At 40.8% G+C, this 15078-nt stretch overlaps 1 protein-coding gene across 13 annotated transcripts in view; it reads right to left on the bottom strand.

The window, feature by feature from the left end:
- Positions 1-15078, bottom strand: part of BBX (BBX high mobility group box domain containing) — a 150911-nt gene that overhangs the window by 111664 nt on the left and 24169 nt on the right. For 7 of the 13 annotated variants that reach the window (XM_086762484.1, XM_086762567.1, XM_086762541.1 and 4 more), the window contains exon 3: positions 5430-5563. The exons of 1 other annotated variant lie outside the window; for it this stretch is intronic. The gene's annotated coding sequence lies outside the window, so the exon portion shown is untranslated. 5 more of the 13 variants (XM_086762492.1, XM_086762509.1, XM_086762516.1 and 2 more) reach the window with 3 other exon arrangements.

Genomic DNA, 15078 nt, shown 5'->3' with positions numbered 1-15078 from the left:
TAGCTTAAATCTAGTAACCCTTTATTAGCCCTGACTAACAAGATTTCTTGAGCGAGTTCCACCAACATGGGAGGTATTACTGCTGACTGAGATATTGTCAGTACATCTAGGCTTATACGGAATTTGCTTGCAGCTTTACCCAAGAAACTTCCAGATGTTTACATACCCAATTGCTATTTGAGTTACTTCATACACTAATAAGCTTCACAGGGTACTATCAGTCACAAAAAGAAAGTAACTCAGCCAAGTATGGAATGCTTATAACTATATTACTATCATTTTAAACTTAAAAAAAAACAAAACCATGCATTCTTGTAAGCCAGCTAGGAACAGAAAAACTCAATTAAATTATTTTCACTTCTCTTACAGTTTCACTTTTGAATTAGTTTGAGAAACAAATATTTTACTCGAACATCTGCATAAAGATATCCCTTTAATTTGAAAATATTTTAACCTCCTGAGAGCATAAAAAACACTTTACCTTACAGCAGTGATCTAACAGATGAAAGGGGAGGGATCCATTTTGAGTAGCTTTACTCTGCAGTGGATCCTGCTCATTTTTAGCTGAAATGCACAAGGTTTTCTGGTAGCATCTTTTGGGACTGCTTTGGGGGAGAAAAAAAAAAAAAGTTCCCTGTGGAGCATTAGCCCTCACCACAAAAAACATGTCCCACCATAGTCAAGTTCCACATCTGAAAAATCCCAGGTGCTGACAGTTTCAACTCAGGTTAGTTGTCCATCAAGGAAGACTATGACCCGAGGCAGCACACCACACCAGCTTCCTGCACCATCCCTCCACAGCTGTGACAGCACTTCCTAGTGAGGTTCATCCTAGTATCATGCCGGACAGAAGTCCTTGGAGAATGCTGCTGCCATTACACCACGTTCATGTGGAGGGCAGACACAACACTGTTAGAACGCGCTGCAACAGGGACAGTAACTCGGCATCGTCACCAGCAGAAGCTGTGTACTTACAGACCCATGGTCACAGCCCAGCTGCATCAACTGGAAGTGTTAGGTCCCTTGTATTTTGCTGTAGTTTGCCTAACAAAGAAAGCATTATTCTTGTGATTTACTCTCATTAACTAGTTTCTCCACTTATAGGAAGAGGAGAGAGACTTATTTTTCCCTTTAAAAGAAAGATAAAATCAAATCAAACTGCCAATTTGTTTTGTTTTGGTTTTTATGCTTGAGATTCTAGGTAATTCTTTCAATCCTTCTAGCTTTATAAAAGCCAGCTGAATTTCATGCTGTGCAAGCTTGATAGGAACATTTAAGCAAGTTTTCTTTCTCATCCTGAAACCATCATTCTTTTGTTCCTCTCCCACAAATACAATTTTTGTTTTGTACAAAGTTTTCATTGGACAGCATCTTTTTGTAGCTTAAGGTACTCTTAAAGTATTACTGAAAATCTGAAGAGTCAATGTGCCACATTCTGCTATGGGTTTTCAGTTTACTTTGGTAGGGCAAGGGAAAGTAGAGATTATATTTTCAACTCTTAACTCTCCTATCTGAACAACTTCCAAGCAAAGCAAACATGGATCCTTTAATCCCTTGTCAAAATCCACTAGGACAGATTTCTGTACTTGCACAGAGCCTCACAGAGTGTAACAAGTCCCTGAACAAATGCATGGGTCTACATTAGCAAATCTTAAAATCGGATCTTTATCTTGGGATGTAACATTTGATTACCCTAGCCAAAACACAGTCCCAAGGAATTCATGTAGAAATATTTATTGCTGCTGTTTGCCAGCACCTAACACACATATCAAAAGCTTGAAAACTACTAACAAAAACTTCCTGAACTCTGCAAATGACACAGAAGCAACAACAATCACCCTGCCATTTAAAAAAACAAACAAAAAAATATTATAGTACTGGCCATAGACATGTGCTCTTCCTAAAGGCTACTGGTGGAGAAGCTACCTTCTCTTTTAGAGATATTTTGCCACCAGTCAAAAATCTCAGAGTAACTGATCATATAAACAATTTACAGCACCAACTCTGGACTTAAATTTAACCAGCACCTTGAATCTGTAGTCAACTGGTATTATGCATCCAGATGGAGCTACCTTGCTAAAATCACTTATCAAACACACTCACTGAAAGTCCCATGCAACTTTTAGCAACAGCCTGACATGCAGCATGCTCTGCTGGGTCACACAAACGAAAGCTACACAAGGCAGCACCTACTTCAGAAAGGATCACAGGAGAAAGATAAAAGCAACATCACAATTAAGACATGTTATCTTCAGCATCAGTAACTAACTGATGCTATCTGGACTGGAAACTATCCAGACTGCAAAATCACATTTGAAAGATGCATATATGTCCCCAGTAGGAGAAATATTGACAATAGTGGTCTATTTCTGGAGATACGTCCTCCTCCTCTTGCATTTTACTTAGCCTGCCCTAAAGGCTCTAACTTGACAAGCAGTAAGATAGCATAAGCCAGCTCTGAAGCCAAAAGCTGTCCTGTCCCTGTCCTGCTTCTACTCCCTACACTCCTGGACCGCTTTTTTGGGGATAACAGAGCTGTTCAGTTCTCCAGTCTGATTCATGACACAATATATGATCCACCTAATGGTGGTGAGTTCTATCTTTAGTGGAGACATAAAATGTAAAGCTAATAAAAACCATTAGTTTTAGCTATGATCAGTCCTCCAGTCCAGTTCATTACACACCTGCAGAAACACAAGCACAGCCCATGGAGTAGGATGCAAGTGCTGGAGGCTGGGACTGCTTCTTTCAGTGACAGTGCTGCTATTTAAACATGGTGCTTCACTATTACCTCTGTCAAATAAGTCTCATTCACTTCTTTGTCAGGGAGCTGTAGTTCAAATAACGTATTATATATCTTCTATCTACGTTGAAGATGGGGTCAGCATTACACATGTAGGGAACTGAAGGTGAAAAAAGACTGTGGGAGCCATACCCTTCACTCTTCTCTTCATGCCTACAAATAGAGAGCACTTATTAATACCCTTGCAATCTCTCCAACAAGAAAGGATCCAGCCTGCAGATAGAGCTTCCCATCCCCCTGCGGTGCACTCCAAAATAAATTCACAAATTTCCACAAGTTAACAGAAGACCAGGTTGCCAAAATGTGGCAGAGAAGTAGTAAATGCTTTGACCTTAGCTGTCAGCAATGCTGGCAAATCAGTTGTAAGCACAAAATTTAAGGCCACTGGTAGGAATCCTTGACTCTACTGATACAGTTTGGGGTTTTTTTTCACAGCAGCCTCCTATCAATCAGAATGAAAACTTTGAAAATAAGTACAAAATGAGTAAACCAGCACAGAAGTCCAGCAGCTGTTGGGCTTGATGCTTAACATCATGCCTGTATTCTGAGTACTACAGAGTCTCTTTACTGGCAGAATGTATGTGAAGAGGTAGTAACTTTGGCAAATAAGAGTTGGGTACCTGGACTCACAAAGAAAATATATTTGCATCTATAGGATAAGCACATTTCTCACACATTTCTTGTGGAAAGAGCATTTATAATTATCTTTAGAATCAACACACTGAGTGAAATGGGCATGTATTATCTTTCTAATATACTGATACAAACATAGAATGTCTTCAGCTACGGTTTTATCTCTCAGAGTAATGACATAACACAGAGTTAATTTCTTGAGCACAAGTCTATAGCAAGAAGCAGATTTAGCAGCAATAAATTCACAGATTGCATGGAGGCAGAACCATGTAGTGTAGTATACCCAGCACCTGAAATCAAATACAAAAGATGCAGGGCCATACACAACAGTTTCACTACTTCGTATACAATGCATTTCCACCACTACTACAGACAGGCCACAGAGTGGGCAATAAAAGTGGTTTGTTGCATTTCTTCTGACCTTACATGTTTATCTACAAAGCTGTACGGTTACAAGTGGTAAGTGTGGCCCAGTAATATAACACACACCTAAGAAAATACGCTGCTTCTTGCCCCGCAACTGAAACAAGCACTGCTAATTTCCACCAAGGAAAAAACGAAAGTCGGTCATGCCCAAAAATGTTAACATAAATCAAACCCCAGTTTCTAATTCATCATACCTCGCTCATTTTCCATCAAAATGCATTACTCTTTGAAATTAAAGTTTCCCCAAAACTGCTTCAGCACAGCTATTGAGGAACTTCACTGTAAGAGAAGTATCCCCCATTCCCACAACTAATCAAAGACTGAATTTGTTTCATTTTATAGCAGAACCAATAAATTCAACTCAGCATCACAGAAAACAGCTACTCAAAGTGTGCACTCTGGTCTGGATCAAGAGCACAAGCAATTCAAGTCAGGCCTCAGAGCTTGGGACACATCACAGCCTCCCATGATCCTGAACAAGATCCTTGGCTTCCTCCTGTTGTCCCTTGTCACCTGAGGAGCAGCTCAGACACCGTGGCAGTGTCTGTAGCTGCAACAGCAGCATTCAATGCCCAGCTGGCCCACCACAGCTATGCCTTTTGAGTGGCTTCTTATGAAGAGTCCTCTGCAAAATCATTCAGGGCGCCACAGTCAGAATGAACAAAGTCGTCCCATTAGTCTGACCGCTAACAGGCAGTAATGAGGAGGCAGCAAAAGAAGGATACCACAACACAAAGAAAGTAGCAATCTGCCACCAGTTATGGATTAATAGTTTTAGAGCTCCATTAGAAGGTATCCAGAGAACGACGCTCACCTGTTTTAAAAGCTGAAAGCTGGTTAATAAGCCTGTGGTATTTACATTCTTCACTCCATAAAGAAAAATAATTTAAGAAAAAAAAATTAAAAAAAAAAAAAAAAAAATCACAACAATGTAAGACGACATATTTCTACACAAGTTGCCCATTTGTTGCAACTGAGATATTCTTCCAAACAATCTGCTTTCTCTCAGCCAACCTGGTTTCCATCCCGAGGGATGCTTGGCAACTGTAAAAAGAATTTTGTTTTTTTCCTTTTCGTTTTTCCTATGTAAAATTTTATTTCCACATTTTATAAAATAATGTCATTCCCTCATATACATCATATTATTCTAGATCCACAGTTATTACTAAATCACTGTAAAGTCTCTTTCTGGCATTATTCAATCCATCTAAAACTTCTGAAACTATGTAGCCGAGTGCTTTTTCTACCCTAATTTGTTTGAAGTGGAACTTACCTTTATCATCTTGTCCTTCATGGCTATGTTTGTGCCATATCTATCTACACCTTTCAGTGAAAGAAAAACAAACTTAGACACGATAAACTTTCATTGACTACAGCTCCTTGCTACAGCAAAATCCATCATTTCCTGAGCATACTCCATTACAGTATCAGAAGGAGCAAAAGACTCTAATCAGAGAGCGTAACAACATAATTGCTCGTTTCTTGTTATTGAGCCAGGGTAGGTTGTGGCTCTTGGTTCCACCTCCAACAACTCCCTGGACCTACGCGACATAAAACCGGCACTCACCTCCTTCGCCTTCCACGGTCAGAGAGCTGGCACAGAAATGTTTTCGGTGCAGCAGTCTACCATTCTGCCTACAGCTCTGGTTCGCTGCAACAGAACAAAATCACCATGATACCGCTTTTCCAGCTTGGCATAGTCTGTCAGAAAAAAAAAAAAAAAAAAAAAAAAAGAGTCTGCAGCCACCCATAAAAATTAACTCCAGAACGATGAAAATAACTCTTTCAGGGGAGGAGTAACAGTGCTTTGAGGAAAATGAAAAGCAGGAAGCTGATCTCAGCAGCGCGAGGAGCACGGACGGGGCGGAGCGGAGGCACCGAGAGGAAAAGTGGAGCAAAGACTCCCTGCTTATAGCTCAGTTTTTGGCAGTATGGCCAAATACGACCGCATTACTAAAAAAACGGCGTTACAGCTGAGACGGGCACCACCGATACCCCCTCCCCACACGCAGGGACGTGCCCCCCCATCGCGTGGGCCGACGTCAGTGGCGGTGCACGCCCCGCACGGCACAGGTGGCCGGCCCTGCGTGAGCAGCCGCCCACCCACGCCGCCTCCCAGCCCTAAAGTGCCTGTGGACCCTTCCCCACTCGCCCCGGCCCTGGTGAGGGCTGCCTGTGGGCTGAGCCCGCTTTCACGTGTGAGCCGGTCCGAAAAGGCACGTCCTGCAGGACGGATTCAAGACTCCTGCTCTTGCAGCCGGAGGAAACTCTTATTGCGCGTTAAAAACAAGAGATGGTGGTATCTTCTGAAAGATCGAACTGCCATGTTTTGTGCCTAACTAACTTCTTTTGATGAAGTTATTGGGCGGGGGGGGGGGGCGGGGAGAGAAAAGGTAGTGCTGGGTATTCTTTAGGAAGACAGCTTCAGGAACTGTGAGACTTTTTAGGCTAAAATTCAAACTGACACCAAGCAGAGCCTTAACTTAGTAAAAGCATCTCCCCCTCCGTATGAACCTTCCCTGCCAAAGGCATACTCTAGCCCCACCAAGGCCCCCCTTTCCCGGGGGACAGCAGGCCACGGGAGCTGGCTCCCCCTAGGAGGGCCGATTCTGCTCCCGCAGGGCAGGACTCCCCCGCCAGCCCTCCTGGCCTCTGCAAGAGTTGGGCTGCATGCTGTCCCCCACATTCCTGAGGAGTGAGGTTTGTTTGTATCATTAGGATGGCATTACAAAAACCCACATAAACCAGGGTCATATATAACATCTAAATAAATGTGAGCTTGGAAAACAAAGTGTCGAGAAAAAGCCAAAAAGATACAAGGCAAGGTGGACTGACTACCATTGGAGCCATCAGCCATTGTTTCAAAAGAACTAAAACTCATAATGGAAAACAGCATGTCAATTGATCTTCCTAACACTCACGTAAGCCAGGATCTGATCTATACCTCTTGGCCAAAAGCAGACAATTCCTATGCGTTTACGGTTTTTCTAAATGGGACCATGGAGATAACCATGGAAAGTGTTCCTACTTAGACACCTGTCTTGCTCTCTTTCAGGTCTGAATGTTTTGCCTCAGCTTTGCACAGCAAGATCCGCAGCTATTTTGCACTGATGGGTACAGAGCAGACACAAACCAAACTAAAATTGCAAATCAGTTTAAGTCAAGTTCTTACACTTTTGAAAATCCTGTCTGATGTCCTCTACACTACTACTGACAGAAGGGAAAAGAAAACCAAGGCGGCCAACCAATTTTATATTTTCCACTTCTTTCATATATTTTTTTCTTGTCTGCTCAATATAGGAAACTGTAGCATGTCTTTTACTCATATTTGGAAGATCCCATTCAAGAGATTATGAAACCCAGCAACTTTTAACAAAGCCTTTAATGACTCCTTTGAAATTCACTGTGCCTTGTTCACTTTTTGACACTGTTTCAAAGTATGTCCTATACTCAGTCTGCAGTCAAATCCAGACCGAGCTGCAGACATAATAACACCTCTCTCCCTATGTCTCTGCAGAGCCTGATGGCCTTCACTTCCAAGAGTGGACAGACAGGACCTGTGCCTTCATCTTCAGCCTTCCCAGTTCACAGGCTACCTTTGCTGACTGTAATTACCTTAACTCCTCAGGCTGTAATTTGAAGGTCACTGATGCAGATGTACATCCCTATCTACAGCTACTCTGATGGAGCAGTCAGCTCCAACTGAGTGGATACAAAGCCTCATTGCAGCAGTATTTTCAAGTGCTGCAGTAACATCAGCACAGCCACAAGGAAACTAAAGGCAGCCTAAATCTCAGCATGCAGGCTAGGCCAGCCGGCCTACAAGCAGCAACACGCCGTATCATATCCACCTTAATCTCAATGCCATTTCTGCACCAGTGTCCGTGTAGTTTTGCAGCTGTATCTCTTTTCATTCGTATACTTTTGAGATTCTAGTTTCACTCTCAGGAGAACTTTTTCTTTTTGGAGAAACTATTAGCACTGAATTGACATACAGTTGCTTCCTTACTAGGAAAACCCATAGTTTAAAGCCAGAACCATACTAGCACTGGAAATGTAATTTACACACTCAGTTGAACAGAAGTGAATATTAAAACCAAGAATCCACAAAACCTGCATGGGATGTTGTGCTGGCAATGGTGTGTGGACCAACAGCAGGCAAGGTTAAAACACAAGTAAGAGCTCAAGAGAAACAGCAAAGACATTCCTGCCTTTTCTGATATAATTACTGCTACATAAGTGACGGAGATTCTCTTCAAATCAAAACCAACACCTGTATAGCATCACTCACAGCTCTGGGAGTCCACCACTCCAGAGATAAATGACCTCACAAACCCACCTCCAAACTCAGAATTATTCTATGTATTTCAGATAAGTTGTTTCCTACCTGCATTAGAGAAGGGAGATTCTACAGCACTGAGTACTGGTTTTCCCCTGCTATTCAAATTGATACTCAGTTTTGAAACGGCACTTCTCAGTTCTCACAAATACCAGCCAGGTATGCTCTTGCTACAGCGTATTAGCCTCCTTCCTCCTCTCTACTTCTTCAGTTCAAGTACACATGTACACTAGGAAGAGTATTTCATTAGATACAGAAGAGCAATCTCTGGCACTCTTGACATGACAGCCAAATGCAATTTAGTCCAGCAACCTAGAGAACACCAGAAGCACTTAATAAGTATTCTTAGTTAGTGAATAAAAATCATTAACCAATTTATCAGGTTGACACTTAAGGCCCATCTTTAACTTCAGCAATGCACATCTTTAACAACAAAGGCACACCTTTAATTTCAGTCTATCTTGTGACTTTGGTCACAAACCAAAACACTCTCATAGATGTTTAAGTAACTTGCTATTATTTATTTTGCAAACAATTTTTTGTAAGTGTTCTGAAAGACTCTATCAGCACACTTCAGTCTTTTACTATTGAAAGAACTTCATCCTTAAGACTACAGTTCATACAAAGAAAAAGCTGGAGAAACTGGCTAAAATATTGCATTGTTTTCAGTACAAAAAGCCCCATTTCTTTAACCCTGTCTTTCTACGCAACAAACTTCCTTGAGAAAATACAGTAGCATCTGCTTGCACTTCAAATAATTATTCTCTGCTTCTTTGCCTCTCCCAAGCTGCCTTGACTGAGGTCATCAAATTAACAAGTACATTTTAAAATCAAAGTTTACCATTTGTAGGATTTCAGGGGCAGGACTGTGGAAGTCATTATTAGGCAACCATTCTTCTCCAAGTGAAACAGTTTGTGCTTAACACTACCAAACAGCTAGACTTCTGTCATTATCTTTGCTGGCTTGTGTTATTACCCTGTCCAGAGGTCTTTGACTTCAGTACAGATACAACATTAGATCAGCAGTTTCGACACTGTAGTCATTACTTCCTATGGGTCTGCAAAAGTAACTAAGAGTAGTCGTCCACTGTTGGTAGGCTTACATTCATTTTTCAGGCATCTGTGTCATCTACAGGACACTTTTTTTAGTGTTTTTAAAGTAATGTAAAAAAAGTTGAAAACCCACTACTTTAAATTGTGTCAGTTTTCGTCTTGCAGGGAGAATATGAATTTTTTTGAAAGCTTGAATATGGTCATTAAAAGGGACCATCTAACATGTAATCATGCTTTAGCTACTAGACAAAATAAAAACCTACCCCAGAAAGAAGGCATGAAGTAGGAAGCAGCAAGCACCTACAAGTGTATGCACTCCTATGTTTTAAACTCATTCACATACACATATTCTGTACTGTTTTAATACTAAGTTGAAATTTTTGTACTGCTTAAACTACAGTTGCCAAAATTCTTTTATGTGTGACAATATCTAACCTCTCATCCTCTACATTACAGGCAGGTGGAGATTAGGCACCAAATTGTCTCTATATTTATTTAAAACAAGCCAATTCAGAAATAGTTTGGTCACAAATTTACTCACTCCGTCAGTCCATCTATCTTCTCCTGAACTGACGTGAGAAGATGACTTCTCCTGGCTTGTTACTCCGGTACTTTAATCAGTATTAAAATTACTTAGAAAGTGATCAAGAGGGGGAAGACCTAGTGAAAGAAGATACAAAGGGAAAAAGTAACACTGATGTATCTTGCATGGCTGAAAGCTGAAATATAACAGTAAATAAGAAAGGAAACAAACAAATATTTTGTGAGTGTATTTAAAACACTCCAAAATTTAACCTGGAAGTGGCTGCCAGTGAAGACATCCAAACAATTCCCCAATCAAATTTGCAATATCAGTCTACTACTGTAATTTTGCCTCCTGTAAAATCCACAAAATAACTGTGGTTACATATATATACAGAGTCTGCAACAGTATCAATAAATTATAATCCTCACTGAAGCTCCATATTTTACTCCAATCCCATGAAGAAATACAATATTAATCACTAAATCTGAAGTCACTACTCAGCTCAAAATGGATACAATCTCCCAATCCAATGCTTATATAACTCTGCAACACCACACATTTACTATAACACTGAGCAGATATATTAACTCATAAAACATTCCAGAAAACACCATCAACAATGTGTGTACTCAGAAATAGCAGAATTGCCATTTAATGATTCCTAGATCTCAGCACTTCTTAGAAGTTGTATCAAGGATTTTCATATCTGCACAGGCACACACAAAAGCCTTCTGAGCTATGCAGTACCTTAACACCAAATGCGCAACAGCAGATTTCCATCACCAGAAAGCCACTGCCCTGTTACCTACTGCACACACCCACACATCACAAGTGTCAGAACAACTTCAGGTACAAATGACAGACACAAATAATGCGTAAAATCGCAAAGCCAAAAATCCTACCACAAGCAGCACCACCTCCCCAATGCCCTTATCCCGAGAAGTTAAACCCCAGTTCTTCTCTGCTGTAGCTGGAAGGCACTCAGATATTGCACACAACGTGGCAGAACAAAATATGAACTCTGTTGCCCCCTTTTTACCTCTATTACCAGAACAAGATACTGGCAAGTTTAGAGATGCAGAAGTTTACTTCTCAGAATGTAAGATCATATATTGCCTCTAGCGCAAAACCCCCATCACATTTCCAATATCAAAATTTCTTAAGATTAGGAGCGCTCTGTTTAGTTTTTGTTTTAAGAATAATGAGAGCTGTTCTCCATGAGATTAAAATGCAAAACAGACTTTTAAAAAGAAACTGCATTAGTATAATCTTCTCTATATTCTAGCGCTCATATCAGAAACTATTTATTAGAAAGACATACAGTTCTGTTTTTTAAAATAACCCAGTTTTCTTCCTAGATGTACTGCTGCAATATTCTGTAAGCATATTCTTAAAAGAGATGCAAAGGTTCAAAGAGCAGTTGCAAAGAAAGCTATTTCACTCTTCTAATCTGCATCAAGTTTTATGATTCCTATCCTCCCTCCTGAACGGAAACCTAACTGTGATAAAACATCAAGCCCAATTAGAAACAGCCACTACACACAACTATTTATTTGAATGATTTCTTTTAGAGTACGTGTAATTGTTTTTACAGAATCCTTCAGGGTCTGGGCCAAATATTGTCATCTTTTCTTCAGAATAAAAAACTTCCTCCAGTTTCACATCTCATTCACCAAGTACTTAATTGAATTTAAATCTTGATGTATTGAAAAAAATTAATCCTGCAAAATTTATTTTCATGAAATGCTGGAAAACCATTATAGCAGCCTGAGTTTTGCATTCAATATACACTTGTGATTTCTTCAGGTTACAATATTACCTTACTCATTAGAAAGCCAAAGTTTGGCACTTACTTGAATATTAATTATTAAAATAGTGATCAAGTGCAACACAAGACTTCAGCACCAGAACTACAGCTCAGATTTTTGAAGCTTGGTCCCACTGGTATCATATTTGTCAAAATCTTGAAGTTTAGCTTCATTTCATCCATTAGCTGTAATCTATTCTCCGTTCCTTTTAGATTTAAGGGCCAAAAATCTGTCAGACTTCTGTAGGCATGGGAAGAAGCTGGGGAACAAAGTGGGATGATTTAGAAAACAGTTAAATAAACACTTAAATAAATGTGTTTTGTCCACATCTGTGGACAACTGGCAGCTGTGCCAGCCACAGCAGGAGATGAGATTAGTCTCTGTGGCAGCACAAGCGAGAGAGGGAGCGAGCACGGAGGAGAGGTCAGGTCTTTGCAGGTGGGCTGCCATTCCCTTCTTAGCATATCCAGGTTATATTTTCCTTCATAAACGTGCTTTGGGGAAAAGCAAACAGGGCAGCAAAAATGGTAAGGAAATAATTTTTGTTTGGGTTCACTTACGAGCAAATGCAGCCTGACCTTTAACTGTCCTTACACCATTTTAACCTACGGCTGCTCTCCTACCTCCCCAGCCTCCCTTCCCACTCTTGCCCTCTGGCAGAGGGGGCCCAGGCACCCCACCTGGCCCCACACTCCCCATCCCACTACAGGGGTACACCCGCACACACCATGGTTTTGGCAACAGCTGGGCCTGGCACAGCCACCCCTGAGAAGCAAAGCTGCTAGGAGGACGGCTGGCACCAGTCAAGGCCATCACAGCTGCGAGCAAGGACAGAGGACTCCTCCCTGGAAACACGAGAGGGGGGGTTGTGCCAGCAAGAAAGCATCGTGTTAACACAGAACCCAGCATGCAAATTCAGCAAATAAAGTAAAATTTTCAGCCATCCCTGTGGATTTATGAGATGTCACACAATCTTTAGCTGTTCTTCTGTTTTACCAACAACTGCTTCTTCTGAATGACTGCAAACAAACTGAACTCAAGGTGCTCCTGCAAAACCACTAATTAGCCTTGGCTAAGTGCAAACTCACTTAAAAAAAATACAATTTCATCTCCAGTAGTTAAGTGTTGCTTAGGATTTCATACACCAGAGCAAAACACCTGCTGTAACATCTCTCGTGATGAAGTCTACTCTTATCCAGAGACCTGACATCAAAGCTGGACGTGTCAATCTGGCTATCACATGGTCTTCTCTAAAACTAAACGAGTAATTTTTCCTTCTCTGGTCTGTGGTTTTCTCTATAGTGTTTGTGTGGGACTCTAAAGCTAAAAAAAAGTTTCTATTATGCAACACTTCACTTTACTACAAAAGAACACAAAACAGATCAGTAATATTCAAAATTTACATTTAACTACAAACATGCCACCCCTCCCCACCCCCAAGAAAACACACAAACCAAACATTTTGACATTCTACCTTTAGCCACCAGAAGTCAATGTGCTACATAAAGTACTGACTGATGTACATATAATACAGGAAAACCTATTCATTAAGGAAAATCATATAGGTTTCTTGCATTCAAGTCTAAAACACATCTGTGGGACACTATAGAAGAGAGTGGGGTCTCTTCCTGCCACTCCAGCATGAATGCAAGGAACACAGATGCCAACCTACATGTTAACAACCTGCCTGTACAAATACAAACACAGTAATAACACTCATATATCGCCCCTCCTGTAATATACAAGCAGGTTTTTGTATTTTTTTTTGTTTTGTTTTGGTTTTAATTCACTGAAAGAAAAGGTTTAAGCTAGGCCACTCATTACCAAAGGATGCAATGTTTTAGAGATCCAAACTATGTCCTTAGCCTATGCAGAAGAGCAACAAACACTCTAATTGTTAAAGTACAACACTGGCTTGCCAGTAACACAAGTTTTCCTATTTCTGCCCTGCACTCCTTAGGTTAAACACAGGTTAACAATAATAGCTATTTACATGAAAACCTCACACCACAAAATGCAGTGGCTGCAGAGTGGATCCACTGCTACTTTTGCTACCGACGCATTTTAAACTGCCACAGAAAGGTACGGGAGACAGTAAAACTTCCAGCTGCTGCCGTTAAACTTTAGAGAAGTAATCGGTTGTATCCCTGTGTCCCTCACCTTGTTGACCACCACTGTCACTTTCTGAGACCCTGCCTGGTATGGTCTGGGAAAAGGAAGGAGAGCGAAAGCACCTGCTAGCTTTGGTGCTGAAAAGACCCGAGGAAACGGCAAGTGCACTCCTCTAGGAGAAAGAGGCTGCTGTAACAAACAACCTGGAGAAGTTCGACGTCTTCTCCAACGTTCACGTTTTTGTCAAAATGATTCCACTGACTTGAGTGTAGTGGGTTGTGAACTTAACTGCATCACTTGTAGATCAGTGCAGTACATGGACCACACAGATGACTCCTACAAAACCCAAGAACAAGCCCTCTAATAACCAGATCTTATCCTCAACTAGTTTTTACTGTCAACAACAACAAAACAATTTAATATCAAAATAAATGCCAAGTTAATTAAATAATAATTTCCCAAGAGAAAGTACTGTTTTTAACACCCCGTCCTATAAAATAAACACGTAAACAGCATTTCATTTCATTTGCAACTTGCTAGTGTAGAAAGAGATGTTACTGCAGCCTAACCAGATTTTGCATCTTGAAGGAATGTCCAGGTCGTGCCCTCATTGCATACGGCACCAACTGTTGGTGACTGGCTCCAAAGACTCCAGATGCTTTCAGCAGACCTATGTTCCTAGACACAGAAACCTGATTTAAAACAACGAACCGAGTACGAGGAACTCTAACTACAGCAGTCCAGTCTGGCATGAGCTAATTTACCCTTACTCAATGCAAGTTAAATTAGCATACAAAGAGCTCCATGCTATCACTGCCAAACCACTTCTGATACTTGTTCTCACCTTACTGAAAGCACACTCAGGTAACTACAAAACACAGTGGTCTACAATGTAGACATACCCTTAAGGTTTGAGATTATGCCAGGTTTTATGGATAGATTGTATTTTAAAATGCTACATTTTAATAAGGTGCTTCTACAAAGTTTGTAATAAAGAATCTTTTGAGGTTTTTTTGTTGTTATTGCACAGCCAACTCTCTAGATCTCAAAATCAATCAAATCCAACCACAAATCAGACATGGGAAGAATGCAGAAAACTCTTACTTTTGTTAGTAAACAGGTAGTATATTTGCCTGTTGGTCTGGCTGAACTCCTTAGCTGCTTTGGGCATTTACCAGAGGCCATTGATGCCTTGCATTTTCATGGAGGTCATGGAGAAAATCAAGCACTCAGCACCTCGGTAGGGGATCTGGTGGATAGGACAACTCCAATTGTCCCTGAATTAACTAAAACCAACAGAATAGTTGAGACATTACAGACAGAGTTTGGCAGATATGGAGGGAAGACCCTGGGTTTCCTGGAGAAGATATTTATACTG

This window comes from Chlamydotis macqueenii, chromosome 1 (genome assembly GCF_036417535.1).
Source record: "Chlamydotis macqueenii isolate bChlMac1 chromosome 1, bChlMac1.mat, whole genome shotgun sequence".
In the NCBI taxonomy this organism is placed as follows: domain Eukaryota; kingdom Metazoa; phylum Chordata; class Aves; order Otidiformes; family Otididae; genus Chlamydotis; species Chlamydotis macqueenii.
Note: the sequence above shows the minus strand (reverse complement) of the source record. Positions and strands in the feature narration are given on the sequence as shown.